This window comes from Hibiscus syriacus, unplaced genomic scaffold, assembly GCF_006381635.1.
Source record: "Hibiscus syriacus cultivar Baekdansim isolate YM2019G1 unplaced genomic scaffold, ASM638163v2 tig00018903_pilon, whole genome shotgun sequence".
In the NCBI taxonomy this organism is placed as follows: Eukaryota; Viridiplantae; Streptophyta; class Magnoliopsida; order Malvales; family Malvaceae; genus Hibiscus; species Hibiscus syriacus.
The window spans coordinates 64,975-74,174 of record NW_024062452.1 but is presented as its reverse complement, the minus strand read 5'-3'; the positions used below and the strand labels follow the sequence as shown (position 1 = coordinate 74,174).

The 9,200-nt window shown below is 32.8% G+C and overlaps 1 long non-coding RNA gene, 1 other non-coding gene and 1 pseudogene across 2 annotated transcripts; 2 read left to right on the top strand and 1 right to left on the bottom strand.

Moving 5' to 3' along the window:
• The first annotated feature begins 219 nt into the window (after positions 1-219).
• LOC120209460 lies at positions 220-1,436 on the top strand (annotated as a pseudogene).
• Positions 1,437-3,617: 2,181 nt separating this feature from the next.
• LOC120209452 lies at positions 3,618-4,262 on the bottom strand. The gene is made up of 3 exons (XR_005524399.1): positions 4,160-4,262; positions 3,907-4,085; positions 3,618-3,713 (listed from the first exon to the last, which is right to left on the bottom strand). It is a non-coding gene; the product is annotated as an uncharacterized LOC120209452 (long non-coding RNA).
• On the top strand, positions 4,160-4,240 carry LOC120209464. Its single transcript, XR_005524400.1, has one exon. It is a non-coding gene; the product is annotated as a small nucleolar RNA snoR35 (small nucleolar RNA).
• Positions 4,263-9,200: the final 4,938 nt, after the last annotated feature.

The window sequence follows — 9,200 nt, the reverse complement described above, 5'->3', positions numbered from 1 at the left end:
TTATCATTCAATTTATTGAAAAGATACAGTTATTATGATGTCATAGTGACTATTTTACAATAGTTTCATAAATTTAAAAAAATTATTTTAGAGCTTTTGAAAGTTTAATGATTATTAGAACATAGTTCAGTGACCTATGATGAATTTTACCCTTAGGAAGGAAATAAATCCTTTTTAAGCTCTCAAATCTGTCTCCAATCTACTTGTCTTTTCCAATCTTTACCTTCGTTAATGGGCAGCAAATCCCTCAACCGCTGGAAACGGCAAAAACCGACACCGGACAACGACCACCGCCACCAAGAACAGCCTCTGATTCCAGGCCTGCCGGAGCACGTGGCAGAGCTCTGCCTCACGCGCGTTCACCCTTCTTTGCTTTACTCCGTTTGCCGTTCATGGCGTCGCTTAATCAACTCCCCTTTGTTCCCTCCTTTCCCTTCTCTCTACACTCTCTTCTTCTCATCATCGAATGAAGAAATCCAGCTATTGAGCTTCGATCCCATTTCGTCCAAGTGGGAGTCAATTCCTCCGCCCGTTAACCCTCTCAATTTCCTCGTTCATCACCCTTCTTTCATATCCCGAAACCTCCCCGTTCAATCCATTTCAGTCGCCGGTAATCTCGTTCTTTTGGCTGCAACCGCCCCCAGTTTTATTCCAGCCCTATCCCGTCCGCTCGTATTCTCTCCGCTGTCTCGGACGTGGAGTCTGGGTCCTCCAATGGAGACGCCCCGCCGTTGGTGTGCGTCGGGGGCGTCGGGTCCGGCCGTTTTCGTTGCCAGTGGGATTGGGTCTAACTTCTCCAGCGAAGTGGCGAAGTCTTTGGAGAAGTGGGACTTGGAGGAGGATGAAGAAATGGATGATTTCAAATGGAAGAAGATAGAGAGCTGAAAGACGGAAGATTCAGCAGAGACGCCATCGAAGCCGTGGGTTGGCGGCGGAAGCTTTGTATAGTGAACGTGGCTAAACAAGGGAGTCTTTACGACGTCGATAATGACAGATGGAAGATCTGCCGGAAGGGATGGTGGCCGGTTGGAGAGGACCCGTCGCCGCCATGGACGAGGAAGTTCTATATGCCGTAGACGAAAGCAAAGGAGTACTCACAAGGTATAACCAAGAAACGATAATTGGGAGTGATAACGGAGAGAGAAAATCTGAGAGGAGCACGCCAAATGACCGCCGCTCGCGGAAGATTGTGCGTTATTTGCGGAGATGGGCAGATTATAGTCATCGATGTGTCAGCGGCGCCACCAAAATTCTGGGCCGTAGAAAGTCCCCCGGAGTTGGAACCGTTGGCCGTCCACGTCTTGCCACGGCTGATCCACCCTGATTTTTTTCGTAATTAATTCACCGTTGAAAGTGTCAATTCTTAACAAAGATTTTTTTAATGCGATGGAAAGTGAAATTTGTCGATTATTGAATATAAGGAGTGGAGTTCTGTATTTGTTAATTTATTAAATATCAAAGGCACACGGAAGCCACGGTAGCCATGAAAATTTAAACATATTAGAGGCGCAGCAGAGCAGAAAGTGAAGCTTTTGTAGATAAATTGCAAGGTGGTTGAACCGCTTACCCCATTATTTTCCAGAAGGAATAAATGGACATTAATGTCTTTAGGAAGATAAACATCAAAATGAAACATATAGGATACAAGTAAATAAAAATATATAAAGTGAATAATATATATAAATAGAAGGGACATAGATTTCTAAAAGAAGGGATATAGATGATGGTAGATGAGATCATAGGACCCTACACGGTTTAATGGCAGTCCCTATCTAAAACAACTGTGTGGATCTGTATGCTTAATTTTATTTTTATTTTGTAAATTTGAAACACCTTTATATTCAGAAATTGAAACGAAAAGCTAAGCATTAACTGCGTGCCTGTCTACGTACAAAATACCACAAGAGGTGCATGCATTGCTTTTTCAACATCCACCAACTTGCTTCAAAATACTGATTTCCACTCACCCTTAGGATGCGTTTGGTTCACGGAATGTAAGATTATCAGTGGGAATAAAAGATTACCAGAGAATAGGATTACAGGAATGTTACATTTCTGTGTTTGGTTGGTTTGGCAGGAATGTAAGATTACAGTGTTTAGTTGAAGGAATAAAAGATTACTGGAATGTATATTTTACCAAATTGTCCTTTTTTTATATTTTTTAACCAGTGAAATTCTAAATATTTAAATAAACATTATTTATATAAAAATTCTATTTGTTAATAATATATTACATGAGTATTTAAATATATCATATATTATTTTAATTTTAATTAATATTAAAATTTACATAATTAATGTAAAATATATTAAAATTTTACATCAACATTTAACAAAATGTTACATTGTGAAAATTCTTCATAGATATTCATAATAATAAAAAATGTAAATTTTTGTTATCTAAGATATAATATTTATTATATCTTCTATACAATAATTTATTTATTTATATTTTATATTATACTTAATTCTGCATACTTTATCATATTATTTATCTCATGAATTTATATTACATAAAACTAACGTAATCACTTGCCGAGGAATCAAGCCTCTCACAAAGCATTCCACTACTTTAACATTGAACCAGTTCTTTTTCATCAACAATGTAAAATGGGCAATTAGTACTTATAATCCACATTTGAAAAAATATGCTTCATAAATGAAACGAGATTCGTACAAAGAGTTCATAGATGCTGATCTACACTCACATCTAAGCTAATCGATCACATAAAAAAAGGCTCATAAAATTGTCATTTCTAAAGTTAATGAAAATCACATGCCAGAGAATCGAGCCTCTCACAAAAGCGTTCCACTTTTTCAGCATTGAACCAGTCCTTTTTCATCTGCAAAGTAAAATAGGCAATTCTTACCTCATCATCATACTTATAATCCACAATCGAAAAAATACACTTTTTAAACTAAACGAGGAATGTACAAAGTAAGGGTAGCCATCAATACTAAAGTTCTACGGGGCGCTTTCGACAATGACTTTATGAAATAGAGAACAAAGTTCCCACATTCTTTACCATTTCTTTGTTGTGGCACCTGAAAAGATCAAGGGTCTCTGATTACAATTCATATTTTCAATGAAAAGTTGCATATTTGGTGCACAATTCTTCCAATATAGCTTCATAATCACACTTATCATTTGTTTTCAATATTTTCAAAACAAAAATCAATAATAAAAAAACCAACCAAACATGTCTCTGACTGATAAATCAATGAACAACATAAACAAGGAAAGGAAAAGGGGGTGGGGGGAATAGAAGAAGTAAATAATGGAATACCAGGATGCGAAGAACAAATTTCGATCGGTATTGAAGCATCATCACCATGTTTTTTCTTTCCCATCGACCGATTTCTCTACCAAACACAACCAAAAAAAGAATACAACCTTTTAAAAACAGAGCCAGTGAGACTCTCATTTAACTATAAACACACCCAAGCAGAAATCTACAAGTAAAGGCTTTCAAAAATCACATTAGTAACACACAACCAAGCAGAAATCTACAAGTAGGAGGCTATCACATTGATTGGCATCTCCAATTTAACTCGTTGTTAAGGTAAGCCTTAGCTCCAAACAATTAAACTGTCTAGAGTCATTTCAAGCAGAAAAATCCATTTGTGTTACTATTAAATCCAGGGTTTCCTACAACACTAATACCTCCCCTATTTGTTACTCCTGAATGTCCGTGGGAGCTGCCATGAGATAACTGTAAAATGGCATTCATAAGAAAATGAAGTACATGTTACAAGAATGTAAGATTCTATTTCTTCCTATTGATTTTCATTTTTTATTTGTTTTTGTCCCAAAGACATGCATGAAGGGTGAAGGAAACATAAATAACTTTTGCTGCAGCAATCATAGGAAGTTAAATCACAGTATGATGGGAATATTATAGGCACCTGAGAAAGAGAAACATAAAGATTATTTGATGCAAATCTTCCACCAGAAAAGCTCTCAGTAGGTTGTTGAACCCCAACAGTTGGAACATTACTTAATATTGAGTTTCTTGATGCGAGTGTACCAGGTATGTTGGGAACATTAAAGCTACCATGAATATTATACAAACCCTGAATATTGCCTGCAAAACAAACAATACAATTGCATGAGTTTCGAAGAACTTAGTTGTGTGGAAATCCAGTAAAATATACCCACTAGCATGATGGAAAACAGGAGAGGCTGCACCAGACTGACCAGAGAAAGATGTTACAAAAGAACGTCCACTACTGTCTGGAAGATTTGTTGCTGATCCATTGATAGAAGACTACAACCAGATACACATTACAATTTCCAGTTGATAGAAGACAGACATGTAATGCAACTAGATACCAAATTTGATTTTAAATTTTGATTAAAAAGACAGTAGACGATAAATGGAAGAATATTTCCAAACATTCCATCATTAATGATCCGTAATTACTAATATTTTGAACCAATTAACATTTAGCGGAGCATCATTGACCTATAATCAATACATTTCTACTCTAAGTTCCTAAAACCAGTACGCCAGAACGTACTGATATGGGGAAGCACATACACATATGCGCAAAAATAGAGATAAAAGAATCCAATATGCTGCTACTACAAACCACGAAAATATAGATCATGTTATTATCTGCTAAAACAACTAAATGGACCTACAGAAGATACATATTTCATTTAGACAAACTAAAAAAGGGAAGTTCGTAAACAAGATTGATGTTTTAAAAATATTGCAACTCCAAATAAAATGTTCTCCATAAACAATGTAGCATGTCATACTATTTATGAAGTTTTAAAAGCGGGGAAAACATAAGAAATAATTCAAAAACTTTGGGCCTTGAAACCATTTCACAGTATTCAATTAAGGAAATTTTGCAAAGTAAGAAAAGACTACAATCCCTTGACAAACCATCCAAATAACATCAATAAAACAAAACCAAATTCGCATCAGCCATGATAATGCAAAAGTTTTTAGGCCAAAAGACGAGAGCAAAAGAAAAACAGAAATAGTCAGTGTAATTGATTCAGTATCATCTTAAACAAACTAATCTTCCGTATTTCATTGAAGAGGAAATGTGGAGAAAGGGAAAGACAACTACATATCTGATATTATCTGTGGAGCTATAAATTTCGTTTCCAACAACTAAGTTTTAAATAATTATAAAAGAAATGAATGGAAAAATGCACTACTATTCAGGTTAGTTCAGTTGAGCTAATCGACCGTCTCTCCACGGTTTCTCAGTAATCAAACAGAAAAATCAAGCATAGAGTTCACTATCCTACCAAAATCGTTAAAACAATACATTCAAGAAAAATCATAAGATCGAATTTCAGCCAAAAAAACTTAGTGCGATTGGAGAACGAACTCAGACAAGTTAAGATCGAAACCCAGGAAATAGTGAAAAGAAAAATTAGGTGCTTGAAACCCTGAAAAAATAAACAAGTAAAACATTGTAAAGAAAGGGAGAGGAGAAGAAAGGGAGAGGATAAGAAATATTACTAGGAGAACGATGAATTTTTCGCAGAGGGAGGCAAGCTCTCACGAGAAGAAGAAGACATTACAGAGGTAAACGGGGAAAAGAATGGTATTTTAGCCCTTAACACGGGAATAAAAGAATACCTAATAGATGTGTGGGAATAACATTTCCAGGAATAAATACATTTGGGAAAGAAATATTGCCCTCATTTAGGAAAGAATACCCAATCAAACATGGATATCCTTAGTCAGGAAAAAAATATGCCTGCCAGGAATCCTAAAATACTTGATCCAAACGGGCTCTTTAACTTTACCCAATACTACTTGTGACATAAAATGATGCGCACAGGTTAACTCAGAGTTGAACTCAAGGGGATATTAGGGGAGATGTCACCTTATGAAAATTTTATTTTATATAATTTAGATATTTTTTATTAATAATCTAATTTCATACTTCAAATAATATATAATTTTGTATTTCCGAATTTTTTAAAAACAACTTAAAAAAAAGTTTATTCCATGGGTTTACTCAATACAACGCTAAGAAGTTTGTTTCACCAAAAGTTCATTCCCTAATAGATGTGTGGGAATAACATTTCCAGGAATAAATACACTTGGGAAAGAAATATTGCCCTCCTTTAGGAAAAAATACCCAATCAAACATGGATATCCTTAGTCAGGAAAAAAATATGTCTGCCAGGAATCCTAAAATACTTGATCCAAACGGGCTCTTTAACTTTACCCAATGCTACTTGTGACATAAAACGATGCGCACAGGCTAACTCAGAGTTACTCAAGGGGATATTAGGGGAGATGTCACCTTATGAAAATTTTATTTTATATAATTTAGATATTTTTTATTAATAATCTAATTTCACACTTCAAATAATATAAAATTTTGTATTTCCGAATTTTTTTAAAATAACTTAAAAAAAGTTTATTCCATGAGCTTACTCAATACAACGTTAAGAAGTTTGTTTCACCAAAAGTTCATTCCACGGGCTTATTTTATATATTACGTATGTTTCAAATTTAAAGGTAAAAATATTTGAAGTAAATGTCTTGTTATTATATAAAGGGTAAACGACACGAGTGATTTAAAAAATCATTTTGACCATCAATATTTTAATTTGATCAAATATATCATCCAATTATTTAAATACTTCAATCAAGTCACCCGCCATTAACATTTAACGGAGGAGGTGACGTGGCAGTTAAAATATTTTGGTACAATTACACAATCGGTCCCTATTATTTATATATTATCTTAATTTGATCCTAATTTTAATAAATTAAAATAAATTTAACATCGAATCAGGAGATGACACGTGTCAAGAGATTTACACATGGCGTCATTCGATTGATGGACTCAATTTACATTAATTTATTTTTAATTTAATAAAATTATTTTATTCCAATTAGAAGGTGACATGTGTACAACAAACGTGGGGGTGGGGAGTCAAATCTCGGTCCCTTGATAGGCTTAGATGAAGCCAAGCCACTGAGCCAAAGTTGATTTAAACAACAAATGATATATATTTTGTATCTTAGTATAAATGATTTACTCAAAATTAATAATATTTTATATATCTTAAATTTTAAAAATATCTTTTATTTGTGTGTTAACATATTAAATATATTTTGTTTTTATTTTAATAGAAAATTTTATTTTATCAAATACATTTTGAAATAAAAACAAAATATATTTAATAAGCTAAGACAAAAATAAAATATATTTTTGAATTTTAAGATATATAAAATATTACTAATAAGTTAAGACAAAATATAGTTTTACATTAAAATAAAAATAAAATGAAATTTAAGACATATAAAATATTATTAATAGATAATAATAAAATATATTTTTACATTAAAATAAAAACAAAATATATTTAATAAGTTAAGACAAAAATAAACTATATTTAATGAGTTAAAAAAAACAAAAGATATTTTTTAAATTTAAGATATATAAAATATTATTAATTTTGAGTAAAACATTTACTAAGGTACAATATATATACATTTGTTGTCTAAAGTATGCAAATAAGCATATTTTGGCTCAATGGTTTGACTCTAACTAATCTAGTCAAGGACCAAGGTTCGATATCCCATCCCCACGTTTGTTGTAGCTTTATTTTCTTTCAAGAGAGTGTCACCCTCTAATCGGAGGAAATTAAATCTATTATGTGATAACATGTGTTATCAATGATACATGATACCTCCTGATTTGAGGTTTAAATTTATTTAAATTTATTAAAATTAGGATCAAATTGAAAGAATATATAAATAACATGGATTAATTGTGTAATTATACTAAAATATTTTGACTATCACGTCACCTCCTCAGTTAAATGTTGACGACGAGTGGCTTGATTAAAACATTTAGATAGTTGAATGGCATGTTTGATCAAATTGAAATATCGATGTTCAAAATAATTTTTGACCATAATAATTTTTTACCATAGTTGAGTGGACCAAGGTTCGATTCCCCATCCCCACGTTTGTTGTAGCTTTATTTTCTTTCAAGGGTGTCACCCTATGATTGGAGGAAACTAAATCTATTAAATTAAAAATAAATTAATGTAAATTGAGTCCATTAATTGAATGATGCCACTGTGATAACAACTATTACCAATGACACATGACACCTCCTGATTTGAGGTTTAAATTTATTTTAATTTATTAAAATTATGATTAAATTGAAAGAATATATAAATAACATGGACTAATTGTATAATTATACTAAAATATTTTGACTGCCACATCACCTCCTCCGTTAAATGTTGACGACGAGTGGCTTGATTGAAACATTTAAATAGTTGAATGGCCTGTTTGATCAAATTGAAATATCGGTGCTCAAAATAATTTTTGACCATAGTTGAGTGGTCACCAATGTAATTTACTCTCATATAAACTATATCGAATTTTTAATGGTATATATCAAGTTTTAATAGAAAGACTTGACATTACAGCAGGTCAGGTCGATGGAGGTAGAAAATGACTCAAGATATTATTTCACTAATTTCCCAATCCATCCTTTATGATTTTATTATATCAATCTTATTATTTCAAAAACTTTAAATAAATCATTTTTACTCTCTATATATTCTCTATTATTTCTCTAAAATTTTCAATTAAATAAGTTCAAAAATATTCAATTAGATTCAAGCTTCTCTTTTTATTTCCTCCGTTCAAGCTTCAAATGGGAACTGATATCATGCTGGTGTAACTTTTAAAACAATACCTTTCCTTGTTTTACTCACATGCTTACAATCCATTTGACGAAACCCTTGCTCTCATCATTTGTTATGCACAGGGATATCTCAGGCTTCTTTTGTTACCTCTTCCATTCTATATCACACGACAATTCAAAATTTATACCATGAATAATTGTATGATGATGATTATATTCATGAAGAACCAAACCTGTGTCTATGCCTTGATTTGTCAGATTTTTTTTTTGAATAATATAGAGCAAGTACATGACAATATCTATTAAAAAATAACTCTCAACCTTTGAATATTAATCGCTCACCCCTTACATCTATGGTACTCGAACTCGGGTTCTCAATGAATAACAACTATTCAAATAGGACAATACAACGAAGAGGAAAAGGAGCAAAATATATGGTCTCAGATCAACAGGACAGCAGCAACATTATTGTTGCTTCTACTTGCCATCTAATGATTCAGTTCAAATCTTACTAAAAGGACCAACCGCCAAAAACGCATACAAGT